This window comes from Herpailurus yagouaroundi, unplaced genomic scaffold (genome assembly GCF_014898765.1).
Source record: "Herpailurus yagouaroundi ecotype Mexico unplaced genomic scaffold, PumYag 182, whole genome shotgun sequence".
Classification (NCBI taxonomy): Eukaryota; Metazoa; Chordata; class Mammalia; order Carnivora; family Felidae; genus Herpailurus; species Herpailurus yagouaroundi.
Window position 1 is genome coordinate 47,696,636 of NW_024412413.1, and position 14,374 is coordinate 47,711,009.

At 41.5% G+C, this 14,374-nt stretch overlaps 1 pseudogene; it reads right to left on the reverse strand.

Annotated features, from left to right (window-relative positions):
* Positions 1-12,711: 12,711 nt before the first annotated feature.
* Positions 12,712-12,793, reverse strand: LOC121041156 (uncharacterized; annotated as a pseudogene).
* Positions 12,794-14,374: the final 1,581 nt, after the last annotated feature.

Sequence of the window (14,374 nt, forward strand, 5' to 3'; positions counted from 1 at the left end):
TTCCTTTCCTTTCCTTTCCTTTCCTTTCCTTTCCTTTCCTTTCCTTTTCAGAGAGAAAGAGTGCTCGAGCTGGGGAGAGGGGCAGAGGTAGAGAGAGAGAATCTTAAGCAGGCTCCGGCCTCAGCACAGAGCAGATGTGGGGCTCAATCCCACAATTGTGAGACCATGACCTGAACTGAAATCAAAAGTTGGACACTCAGCAGTCTGAGCCATGCAGGCACTCCAGCCAACAATTTTCTAATGGAGAAATTACAGTGGTTAGAACAAGGAGTTTGGAGTCAGACCTGAATTTGAGTCCAACCTTTATTAATCATGTGACCTTAGGCAAGTTGTTTAGCCCCCTTGGGCCTCAATTTATCATTTTCAAAATTGGATAATACTTTTCCCACAGGGTCATTATGAAAATTAAGTGAAGTAATATACACAAAGCATAATCACTGCTGCATAGGTAATGACTATTAAATTTATTATTTCTATACAACAGGTATATTCTCTTGAATATTATTCAGATACATTTTCATGTCTTATAAATCTTAACTGGCAACTTCTCACCCTGTAAAGAATAGGGTTCAAATGCTTCAGGAAAAAGATAGATACCTATTAGAATAAGAAGATCATTGCTTATTTATTTGTGTGAGATTGAAACAAGACTTGAGAGCCAAGTTTTGCTAAGAAAGAAACGATTTTTTAATGTCTTTAAGCTTTTTTAACATAGAGAATGGAGCCTGAATGTCTAAAATATAAATTTCTTTCTTTGGCGAAGGAAGACTCTTCTTTGAAGTCACTCTCAGTTGGCTTTCTGTCTAGATGAGAATAAGGACATAGCATAGAGGAAGCAGGGATGATTAGAAAAAGCATAGCAAAAGGAGATTAAGGAAGTCAGCTAGCAGAGTCCTTGTAACAGTCCTTTCTCCTTAAGATTGGGAGCCCCAGAAAGCACGTCAAGAAAGCAGGTAGAAAGAAGCACCTTCAGAAACACCCAGAATAGTAGGAAGCCTCCAAAAACATCAAGGCTAATGGCCTGCTTCCCTGGTCTGGACATAATATGGGGAGGCTGCTGACCTCTTCGAGAAGCCCCATTTGGGGTTAATTGCTACATCCACATGGTATGGGAGCAAAGGTATGGAGGTGGTGGTAAGAAAAGACCAGGGCAATGAGCCATAGCACCAGTTTTTGTTCCCTAGAACTCAGAGGTGGCAAATATATGCAAGAAAATAAGCAGAGGCACCAAAGAGGCAAGAGATCGGTAGAAGTCTAAGGTTACAGCGAAGAGCAGAGACTGCCACCCTAGAAACTGGTAATGGGAAACACAGATTCCAATAGTGGATGCTGGTAAGTCTCCTCACACAAAGTTTATTTCCACGTTGTATAGGGATGGCATGAAGGTAGTGGCAGAAACATCAAAGCTAATGGCTTGCTTCCCTGGTCTGGACATAATATGGGGAGGCTGCTATAGGTGAATAGATCAGTGTTGTAAGTTGGCTTCTCTGAGAGTAGATGCTGAGACAGAATTTGGGGTGCAAGATGTTTATTATGAATTACACCTATGAAAAAGGGAGGGAGAAAGCAGGATTGGTTAGAGGGAGAAACTGGTGAGATTGTAATGAGACCCAACAAAGTCTTAGCCAACCCAAAGGAGAACTCTGGAGTGGGGAGTTGCCAGTCAGTATTGTATTGCAATCTGCTGAATGGGCCAGTCCTTTATACTCCCATGTCAGTCATAAGAAGAGGGTCACTCTGGGAAGGGCATGGCCTCAGGCAAGATGTCTTTCTGTAGCTGTAGCAGATCCTGAAGGAGCTGTAAACCAGAGACCATCTGCTGACCACTCTCTCAGCCACCAAGGCAGCAAATCTTTCATTGAAGGAGGATCTGGGCAGAGATCCTTATGCCTACCCCTGTGAGTCTGGCACAAAGTTCCTAATTCCCCTTACCCAACTCTGAAGTTCCTATTAGCCCCAAAGAGGCAGACTCTGAGTATTGAGAGGGTAGTGGATGAAGAGGCTGCTGAGTAGATTTGCAGACAAATAGGGCCAGTAGCCTGTTGGTGAATGCCATTTGAAGAAACATCCCTTCCAGCCACTGAACATGTGAGACCAGGGAGATTCTGAGACCGGCACAGATTTGAGGACCCCCACCTTGCCACCTAAACCACACCTATATTACTCTCCACATCCAGACGCCATCTTGGAGTGGAGCAAAAGGAGCACTGAAGCATTTAGCATCTACCAGAGCTAAGAGACCAGAGAGTGAAAACCCTAAAGAGATCTTAAATTACTAGCTCAGACTAAGATTCCATAATTCGACTAAAGCTGGGTTTTTAATTTTTCATTATCTAGCAGGCTAAGGGATCATCAGAGAGAGAACATCAGTGAAGGGATACTCAAGGAAGCCACATCTGCTTTGCACATTTGTGTGGTGGGAGGGACATTTTGTATGTTTTGCATTACCAAAGAAAAATAAGCACCAAACCTTCACTTAACAAGAATTCCAGACTTGGAGAACAAAAATGAGATAGGAGGAAGGGGTCAGGATTATGATTTCTGAGAAGATACATTATGCAATCTCTAGCTTTGGTTGGTGGACAGTGTAATTTTCCATTCTGGCTTACTTCTTATATGAAGTTCTGAAATATTAGGACCTTATTCACTCTTGCTGACCATAAAAATTATATGTTAAACAGAGCCCAAGATTTAGTAGCCTACAAATCACTTCTGACTTCCCGCTACTGTGAAAACCTACACCCAGAAACAAAACAAAACAAAACAAAACAAAACAAAACAAAACAGGTTTTAGTTGATCTAGCTCCCATTGAAAATTACAAACACCAAAACCTTTGACAGCCAGAGACTAAAGAAAATTAAATCCACATAAATCTGTTCATCAGCAAGTAAAAGCCAAAAGCAACACAACTGAAATTCTGGGATCAAAGAATGGCAAGATGTGAAAGGCAGGCCATCAACTGTCAGGAGTCCCAGGCACAGCTCAGGATGAATGGACAGAGCTTCAAATGAGAGAAGTCTGGACTATCATTTGGCTGTGCTGGCCCCTTGAGAAAGAAGCCACTGATGAAAATGTCAAATAAAACCTGGGACCACTGTGGTTCTAATTCAGTTTAAATTTACTAAGCCTTTCAAAATGCTAAATGCTCAAAATGATCATTTTCATCATGGTTGCAAAAGTCTAACTCTGGAAGGAGTTATAGGTCCATATCTGAATCATTTTTGGATGGTGGGGATAATGGAACGGAGAGTAGAGAATTTATTGTATAGCGTTATCACATGTGCTCACAGACGTGTGAACCTATGTTTCCAACCTCCCCAAAGTATCTGTAAGTGAACTCCCTTCCTTTTTTCCATCTCCACTAGACCTTTATCAGTTGCAAATGAAACTGATTTTTATAATATTAACAACTGACAGTCATTGAACATTCATGACATGCCAAGCACTGTGTATATTGATTATAATCTTTTTTCTTTTAATTCCTCTAACTCTGCATGAAATAAGCATTATATATTATTATCTCCATATTATCTTGAATAATATTCAGCTCAGAGAGATTAGGTAACTTGCAATGTCACACATTCAAGATTGAACTGAGTGAGTAGCCAGAAAGGATTCCCAAATGAGGAAAGCCAGCAATAATCGTGAAATTGGTATAACTTTGTCTATGAATCCCGTGGTGTTGTCTTAGTCTGGGTTACCCAGAAAGCAGAGCCTGAAGCAAGGAGCTTATGGTAAGTCTACTCCATTAGGGAATGCATTTCCAGGTGTGAGGGACAAGGCTCATGGAACAGAAAAGGAGGAGCCAATATGAGACAAGATTATCAAGTTGGCGGCTGCCAAGTGAGACTGATTGTTCAAATCCACAGGCTCGTCCTCCAGGAAGGTACATAAACTGCATTTCAAAAAGTCAATCTGGAGGGAGAAAGGGATCAGAATTTATCTACTAGTCATCTCCTTCTGTCAAATCCTTGCCTCATGGGGCATTAACTCCTTGCACTTCAGTGATTCACATGTGAGAGTCCCAAACAGACTCCTGTGGCATTCTGTGTCTACGCGTTAACGCCTCCCTGGGGTGGGAGATGAGAGGCCAGTGGTGCAGCCTGAGTGGAGGCACTGTCAGCAAGAGCCCACGTAGAACTGCTGCGACTGAAACAAGAGACAGATGTGGCTGGGGGGATCTGAGGGGTTCTCTCAGAAGTGTCTCAGACGTATGTGCCTCTTTTTTCTGCAGGATAGAAAGAGGCAACTTAGTTCTAGAATGCTACAGGTGGCTGGGATGCCTACTGATGACTAAGATGAAGAAAGCTAGCATGTAGACGCTGAAATAAATTTTCAGGCCCTAGCCCAAAAAGCAAGAGTCTTCAGGCACCTCGAACCACAGCGGTTACAAAGCACAAAAATATCTAACAGTGGAGGAGAGGAATATGAAAATACTCTTCCCAGAAAATTACCAGGGAGTGTCCAATCAGCTCCTGGAGTTTCCCAAGAAGTTTACCCTCTTTTCTGGGGTGGGAAGTGCAACCAACAAGAGTGTGATTTCATCTGGGTTGGACCACCTGGGTTAAGACCACTGAACTATATAGAATGCTCCCTGATCTAGAGTCTGGTAAAATGTCTTGTTTCTGCACAATGGCTTCAGAAAACAAAATTCCCTTTGTTTTGGACTCAGCAAAATACTACACCTGGTTTCAGTTAAAATTAGTTTTGGTTAAAATTTAAATTCAGGGCTCTTAGTGATAAAAAGCCCTTAGTGGGTAAATTTCCATAGGCTGGAACTAATCCCTATAGTCCTAAGGAAAATGGACCCTGAAAAGGAAGGTCTTCTGATTGCTAGAGCCTAAGCCACCTGACTGTGCCCTAACTGCAAGGGCAACTGGTAAAGCATCTGTCATTTTAAACTAATATAGTTAGTTAAATGGCAATATCTTTCTTACAAATTAGAAGAATTACCCAAGCATAGGAAGAGCATTCAGTTTCTAGGTAGCCAGAAAGAATGTCACATCCATTTTTGCCCCATTTCCCCTTTCCTGTTAACTGACTCTTTGCCTGGTACCATGTTCTCCTTGTAGCTACATCCTTGATATTTACTGCTAGACCTCCTTGATAGCTAGCACGGCCAAAAGAACAGACATGGCAGAAATAACCTTGCAGGTCTACCCAACACTCTTTGTCTGGACATCTTTGGTTTTGTTGGTCCAACGGCTGCCCAAGCTCAGCATATGGTGCTTTGCATTTCAAATCTTCAAACCAACCTGCCACATGGATTCTGAAAATTGGAACCATTAGTAGAAACAACTACATCACAGTTATTCACCTCTTCAGCAGAGTTAATGCTGATATATTAAGATATAGGAGACCCGAGTTACAGCCCTTGCTCTCACATCAACCAACTGTGTGACCTTGAGGAAATGGCTTGATTACTTTGTATTTGATTGTTTAATCTGGAAAGGGAAGAAGAGAAGGAGGGAAGGGGGTGAGGAAGGAAGGAAGGAAGGAAGGAAGGAAGGAAGGAAAGAAGGAAAGAAAGAAGGAAGGAAGGAAGGAAGGAAGGAAGGAAGGAAGGAAGGAAGGAAGGAAATGGAGGGAAGGAGGGAAGTGGAGGGAAGGGAAGAAAGAAAAAGCAGTTGGATTAAGGATAAGGGAAAGGAAACTAACACATGCGAGTACTGGTAATGTACAGGAGTTTTACTGTCAGTCTTTACAAAAAGCTGCAAGACATTTTGTTGATAAACTGAGACAGAGGGGCCAAGTCTTCCCCCAATCATACAATTAACAAATTGCCGAGCCAGGATTTGAGTCACTTTCATCCACCCTCAAGGCCCTTGCTCTTTTTTTGTTTCTGTTTTGAAAACATTTAGAATTACAGAAATCATAAGAGCATTACTTGTAGAAAAGTTTAAATGTTTCTGAAAAGGCTCATGTCTCCTTAGACTATTATCCCTCCCCAAGCCCCACCCCACTCCAGCCTGATAGACCTTCTCATGTCACCATATATAACCACTCTTATCATTTTAGTGTGAGCTTTTCTATGCATTTATACACTATGCATGTAACCATAGAAAGCACATAATATTGTTTATATGTGTATGTGACTGTGTGTGTATTTTTCTACAAAAAATGATGGCATCATTCTGCAAATGTCTTTTGGCAGCTTGCTTTTTCATTTAACAGTAGGTCTTGGAGCTCTAGCTAGTACATAGAGAGCTAGCTCCTTCCTTTTAGCTACTGCACAGTATTTTGCCACACAGAGATACAAGTTTATTTAGCCACTCCCCTACTGATGGATATTTAGTTTGTTTGCAGCTAGCCCATGTTTCTATTCCAATGTAGTTCTCTGTTCCCCATTTCCATGGGTGAGTTGTACAGCCATTTACCTCAAAACTTCTGTGGCATGAAGAAAATGAAATGAATATGAATCTGAGGACATAATAACTCACTTCCAAACAGCTCATTTATTAGGTAGTGAAATAGCACCAAATTATGAAATACATACGTTACCATTAAAATAAAAGAGCCAGAGACTAAACAAAAGTATCCAAACAAGTCCAGGCAGGACAAATGGTTCTCTGGTAACTAGAGACAACCCCAGAGTCTACCTCATGTTCCCTTAACTCCGTGACTCAAGGCTTTGCATGGTTATTCTCGATTACAGCAGTTTATTCTACAATAGTTGAGGTTTAACATGATAGCATGAAATGTGCTGGGTACTATGCATATCATTTTATCATAATCAGCTCTTTAGAGCAGATATTCTTATCTCCATTCCATTGGTGAAACAAACTGAGGCTTAAAGAGAGGAAGTAAGTTTGCCCAAGGTCACAAACCAGTGACAGGAGCAAGTTTCAAATCCACTGTCTGTCATCAGGTCCTCTTAACTGGAGTTAATTCAGAAGTACCTGATCATAAGGAAGAGGTTCTCACCTGACGGGAAGCGTGTCAACACCCTGCCCTGTGCTTATCTCTTCACCTCATCTCCCTCTCCCTTCTCTCTCCTGGCCCTGGCCCTAAATTACTTACAACTCTTCCATAACACACTGCTGTGGACTTCAGCGCATACCGTTTCTCTTTTTCTAGAATATTCTTTTACTTTTTGTAGGGACAACTCCTACTCATCTTACAGCTCAAGCATCACTTTCTCCAGGAAGGCTTTGCTGTAGCATCCCCACTTCTCACTTGCCCAAGATTGGGTTAAGGACCTTTTCCCCCCTGCAGTGTTTTGTGTTTACCTTTCTCAGAGCATTTGGCAATGAATTACAAATTGTTGTTACTTGCCTGTCTCCCTGTTCTTCACAGTGAGCTCCTTGAGCACAGGAACTTCAGTCACTAACTTTAACATAGTGTCTAATGCACAGTAGGCATTCAATATATGTTTGATGCTAAATCTTAGAGCAACAGTGAATTTGAACCAGGAAGTGGACTCCTTAGCTCCATACATGCTGCTTGCCCCAAGATGGTCACCTTAGTGCTCCCGCTCCCCCCACCAGCCTGTTGACCTTCCTAACCCCTCCTTTCTTGAGCTTGCAGGCATTTGTTTCTGCATATGATAACATGGGGAGAGTGTGGCAGATGGGGTCAGAAAGCCTGGAGTCAAGAAGCCTGGGAAACTTAGAGACAACGTCTCTGAAGATGAAACAGCCCTTCCTTATGTCGAGTCCAGATTTCTTTTATCTACCAAGGATGGGACATTCCTCTACTCCACATGAAGCCCATAGAATAAAACGCTAAGAAAGAAAAGGGAGCTGAATGCTACTGAGGAAAAAATTAATTGATTGTAGAAGGAAAATAATGAAGATCTCCTAGCAGGTGTCAGGGAAAATGTATCATTCAATAGTTTTAAAGAACAAAAATCAAAAGGTCCAAACCAGGAATGTGTGAAACATAAACAGACTTTGCAGACGATGAATTGCTCTCCTGTACACATTTTTCTCTTTTCAGTTACAGATCATGCGATGGAAAGAATTTGTTTATTCCAAGTTTGCCAACATAGTTTTTGTTTTGACAGTTCAAGGGATGTATCAACTTTTCCTAATGGCCTGTGAAGACTCATGATGTAGAAATTTGGTTTTGTACGCAATGTTTAGAAAGTATTCATGGAACTGGAACACACAACTTGCATTAACTAAATATTAGGAGGGGAAAAAATGGAAAGGGGCCTCAGAAAGAAATTAACACACACTCTAGAAAAGGCTGATACTGCCATCTGATTATTGATTATTGTTAAAAATAGTAGGCAATAATAATTGTGGCTACTTTTTACCGAGTGATGACTATATGCTAGGCATTGTGCTAGAGTCTAGCCATGCAGCAGAAAGCAAAACAGCTATGTCTTGCCCCTGGGTAGGTAGCTATTAAACAGATAATTACACAGAGAGTGTATAATTTATAAAGGTTAGTAAGAAGAGGGGATTTTTAAAAAAGAGTAATAGGGGAGACCTACTCTAGACTGATAATCAGGAAAGACCTCCTTGAGAAAATGATATTTAAGCTGGACCTAAAGAATGAGCAGAGGCAGCGAGGTGAATAGTGGTGGGGAAAGAATTATAGGTAGAGGCCACAGAATATATAAATATCTTGACATTGGAAAGAATTTGGCCTTTCTAAGGAACTGAAAGAAGGCCGCCTATTGGTTGTTTTCCTGTTGGTCCTCCCCTAATTCCTGCCCCCGCCCCTGCCCCTAGCCCTGGTATGCAGTACAGAGCCCTGAATCCTGCAGGTTGGGTCAGGCCATCTGGTCAGGTGGCTCTATTGAATAGGACCAACAGAAAGAACTGGGAGGAGATGGGAAGGTAGGCAAAAGGGAGAAGCTAAGATATTTCTACATTTTTTTTCTTTTTTTTTTTTCCTGGCCCAGGAGAGTCTTTCTGGCAGTGGTGATGTCTTCTCTGCAGCTTTAGAATTTTTTTGGCTTTGGGTAAAACATCGTGATAACCCCTGTCCTTTATTTTGGAACTAATATAATTGGCTAGAGACACACTCTTTACAGTTTAATGGCACCTCCTCGTCCACAGGGGTGTAGTTGTGGTTACAATCAACCTAGTTGCTTCCTTCTAGAAGGTCATAAGTTTATAGGAAATAGAAAGGCTAACAAATTGCAGCATTCACAGATTAAAGCCCTGTCCATTTTCCCACAAAAAAAAAAAAAACCAAAAAAAAAAAAACCCTGTGACCCATTTCTGGAACAGCTTGCAAAGTCATTACAGTTTTGGTCAGGGCAGCCAAGGTTTTTAACAGTGATTCACATGATCAGAAATCCACATGGAAGCAGCTGCCTGAATTTTTTTTTTCTTTTTGGCTAAAGAGAGTGAGTAGTCTACCCTTAGCATAAGAAAATTGCGCATGACCTAGAGTTGCACGTATGTTACTTATATATTTATTATAATAGTTATTAATTAGGCACTAATGCTATTCTAGCATCTGTACTAGTTACTTCACAAATAATATTGAATTTTCACGATACATCACAATTACCCTCAAGGTTGTAAGTATTATTTTCTCTTTTTTGTAGAAGGGAAACTAAGGCTTAGGAATATCATAAGGCTTAACTTAAGGTCGAAGTGATGGTAACTGGATACAAATCCACATCTGTTTGACTTTAAAATCCATAATACTGTGCCACACTATAGTATCTCCTTTTTGTTGGTAATCTCATAATAGCTCAGTTTCACCGTGGAATTGAGGATTATAAAACCAAGGTATGGATTCTATTCAGCTTTAAATATCATCAGTAATTTACCCAGGTCTGCTAACATGTGACTGGTGACAATGAAGTAGAAGCAAAAAAGACGTTAGATCCTATTGATTTATGCATTTATTGGAGAAGCCAGTAGATCTTCTAAAAATTTGTTTCTGTTGTTTCTTTGTAAGATTTTATTTTTAAGTAATCTCTATACCCAACATGGGGCTTGAACTAACAACCCCGAGACCAAGAGTTGCATGCTCTACTGACTGAGTGGGCCAGGTGCTCCTGTTGTTGTTGTTGTTTTAAATAAACATTTCAGATGTGTTGCCCTGGGGCGCCCCCGCCCCCAGCCAGTGTTTGCTGCCCAGGATCCATGTTCTTCGAATATTATAATCAACACATTCTTTATCACAGAAGGCATATGTGAGGATGTTTGGTGCTAACTACAACTAACCAAGTGGTTCTCTGGAGTATTGTGCAAAAATTCTTCCGGGAGGGAATCAGCAGAACAGAGTGCCTTGACATCCACCATAACTTTGGAGTATGATCGATGCGTGGGGAAATTTACACTTGCTCTCCCTGCCGTAACAAGCCATGTGTGATACTGACAATGTCTTCCTGCTTTGAGTTTCCTTCTTCTGTTGGACTTCCCAGTCCACCTCCTCAAACCCTCACAACACAAGTCATTACAGTGCATGGCATTGTATGTATGGTTAAGGGAAATATATATCTGTTTCTTTCTTTTTGTTTTTGAAATACAAAGCTAGGAAGAAGAAAAGAGGGGAGTTTGGTAATGGCTGCCGAGAGAGTACACACAGGCAGAATGACTCCACATCATACACCCAAGACCCAGAATAGCATTTATTCAGAGAAACTTACAGAAGCAGGAAGAGGAGGAGGTGTGAGGTCCCTTCTTGGCCAATTGCTGTCTGAGACAGTGCACAGTGATCTGGCGAGACCACCATCTAAACTCTGGGCGAATAAACTGCACGCAGGAAGGTAGGCATCAGCTCTGATATGACGAGGGCCTGCGGTCCAAGCCTTGGACTTCTGCCGTCAGGCCTTCTCAGCATTCCTGTTTGCAGTGTGACCACACCCTCCCTGGTGTGAACAGGAGCTCAGGTGCAAATCTTGCAGTTCCAGGTGTCTGATGTATGGAGCCTTGGCCTCCCATCATGCCCCTCCACCTCAGTACTTTCTCAGGATGCTTGCCAAGCAGCCCCACCCTGCAGGAAGCCAGCCTCACCCTGGGAGGCTTTCCAGGGGGAAGCGCCAGATAAATTAACCTTTACTCCTCAGTGCAGCATAAACCTGAAGCCCTCTGAGGACCAGCTGGAATGGAGAACATCTCGGCAGAATGTGTTTGTCTGGGTCTTCGTCCAACACATCAAGTATGTTGGCCGATACTTACACTGTCATCCTATCAATCAAAAGAAATCGATCAAATAAAAAGCCTCTATTTTGCAGCTCAGAGTCGTTCTCTCCCACACTTCTCCTGTGTAAATTCTTGGTAGTTTGATAATAAGCAGATATGTTTCTTCCAGTAGCCTGATTGCTCAATCCCTCTGAGGTTTTTTTCCTCCATTGATTTTGTCCTTTACCCTACCTCAGCCAGCCATTCCCACAATGGCTGTCATTCCAGTTCACTCCCTTTAAAGTTCAACTTTAACAATTCTCTCACCTCATCAGGATTTCTTTTTTCTTTTCTTTTGTTTTCTTTCTTTTGTTTGTTTTTGGTTTTTTTTTGGTTTTTTTTTTTTTTTTGAGAGAGAGGGAACAGGTGAGGAAGGGTAGAGAGAGACACAGGAAGAGAGAGAGAGAAGCAGGATTCATCTGAAGCAGGACTCAAACCCACGAACCGTGAGATCATGATCTGAGTCAAAGTCAAAAGCTTAACTGACTGAGCCACCCAGGTGCCACCCGCCCCCCTTAGGATGTCCAGCCCATTGATCCGGCACATCTTCCCTGTCCTTCACATCCATCCCTTCCTGTCTTCAAGTCTGTAACAACCACTATCCTCATTTCTGTGCACGTACCCTCAATTCCTTTGCCTCTCTCTCACATTAACTTGGAAAAACACAACTCTGATGAAATCTAACTCCCTACCTACTAACTCTTCATAGTTTGTGGTTGAAAGAAAGCACTCTGCCCTGCTATTAGCTCCATTTTAAATTCGTAATTACACACATCAAATGGCCTAATGCTGCCTGGCAGTCTCACTGTATTTCTCTGCTCCATCCACCATCCAGCTTTTCCTATACCACTCTTTTCCCCTTTCTCCTCTCTCTTCAAATCCCTAACAAACCTCCTTCTCCATCCCCGCCCTCTGATGATCCCCTTCCTTCTTACTTCCTTAAGAACACTGAAGTACTCACACGCGAATCTCTTCCAACCCCTGCTACACATTTACCCTGTGGCAGGATCTGTACACATATATGTTGCCTTTGTGCCTCTTCCTCGGATGCACTATCCACGCATCTATCTAAGGCCAGTGCCTCCAGTCCCTTTCACGCATAGGCAAAGGCATCACTCCGGGAAATTTCTTTTCGTCCTCTGAAATTCAAATTTCACTGGGCATTCTGTTTTTATTTGCTAAATCTGGCAGCTGTACCCAGAAAGGTGCTCAAGCGGAAAGTCAGGACAGTTGTTGGGCCCACTTCATCTGTTTGCTTCCCCCAGGGAATATAGTTCTGGGCTGCCTATAGTCCAGAGTCTGAAGACAGTTGTTTATTTGGGAAGTGATAGTTCGGTACCACTTACTCCATCACAGACAGAAACAGAAGTTCATCCTTTGTCTTGTGAATTTTCTGATGGCATTTTTCTTTTTTTTGCCACCTAGAAGCTTAAGAATGTTATAAGAAGTCAAATTTAGTGGGGCGCCTGGGTGGCTCCGTCGGTTAAGCGTTCGACTTCAGCTCAGGTCATGACCTCACACTTTGTGAGTTCAAGCCCCGTGTCTGGCTCTTTGCTGACAGCCTGGAGCCTGCTTTGGATTCTGTGTCTCCTTCTCTCTCTGCCCCTCCCCAACTTGAGTTCTGTCTCAAAAAATAAATAAGTGTAAAAAAAATTTTTTTTTACACTTGATCTTAGCCAAAAGGCCGAGAAGAGATTAAAAAAAATTTTTTAAGAAGTTAAATTTAGCAAACTTTTTGGATTCCTTTAACACTATGGATTGCTATTACAATTACAATAAATTAATATTATAATTTCATCCATTTTCTTTTAGTGATTGCTTCATTCATTTCCATTTAAATCTTCGGTTTCTCTGTATTTATTTTGATGTGAGGAGGGAGGGTGGTCTATAGCTTTGTTGTTTTGGTTTTGGTTTTAGCTAGCTAGTGTGGAAGATTAAAGACACCCACAAATTTGTGAGTCCAGTGAGACGTGGACTTTATTTCCCCTCCTCTTGAATTTGATCTGGCTTCGTGATTGCCTTGGCCAGTTGAGTACAGCAGAAATGATGCTTGTCAGTTCCAGACTTAGGATTTGATGCCAGTGTTAATTTCTATGTTGGTTTCTCGAAGCCCTAGGTTGTCATGGGCTTGATAAAGAAGTTGTATGGAGAGGTCCTGAGGTTACCTGAGAAAGAGCAGCCAAGAGGAGCCCAGTCTTGTAGTTTTCTCTGCTGAAGTGTCCGACGTGTGAGTGAAGCTCTCTTGGACACCCAAGACTGGCTCAGCTGCTGGCTGAATACCACTAAGTGACATAGTCATTGCCACGTGCAGCAAAATAATCACCCAGCCAAATCCTACTCAAATTCCTGACCCCCAAAATCACAAGATAAAATAAAATGGTGATGGTTATCCATTTGTGTTAGGGTAGTTTGTTATGTATCCGTACGTGACTGTAACAGTTATCCAGTTACCCCCAAGATTTTTGATTAATCCATCTTTTTTGTACTCATTTGAATTGTTACCTTTATCAAACATTCAGTTTTCTTTTGTAAGCCTATTTCCTAATTTTCTATTATGGTTTAATAATCTATTATTAACTTACCAGTTCCAACGTGGTTTGTTACAGTAGTTTTATGAAATATTTACTACCTAGTAAAGGTAATACTATCGCGTCTCTCGTTTTTCAGAATGCCTCTGTCATTGTGTACATTTTCACACGAAGTTTTATATACTTTTGACACGTAACAAAAAGTTTACTGTTAGTATTTTGTAAAATTTTTTTTAATGTTTATTTATTTCTTGAGAGAGAGACACACACACAGGTGGGGGGGAGGGACTGAGAGAGAGGGAGACACAGAATCTGGAGCAGGCTCCAGGCCCTGAGCTGTCAGCATAGCCCGATGTGGGTCTCGAACTCACAAACCACGAGATCATGACCTGAGCCAAAGTCCGACGCTTAACCGACTGAGCCACCCAGGCACCCCAAAAAGTTTACTATTAGTATTGTCATTGGTACTAAATTACATTTCAATCCAAAGTTTGAAAAAATTAACAGAAAGTTTAGAGGGAAATATTCATTTACTTATCTTCTTTGATGAAACTCATTCCTTTAAGATTTTCTTTATATAAGTCCTTGGAAAATTCTACATGAATAAGTTACATGAATATTTTCTCCTTTTTCTGCTGTTAATAAATAGAAATTAGTATTCTATTTTCCCAGTGTATTGTTGCTTGAATACAGGAAATAAATTGGCTTGTAAATTTCCTTGAAACTATTCAGTGACTGAAAGTTCTTAC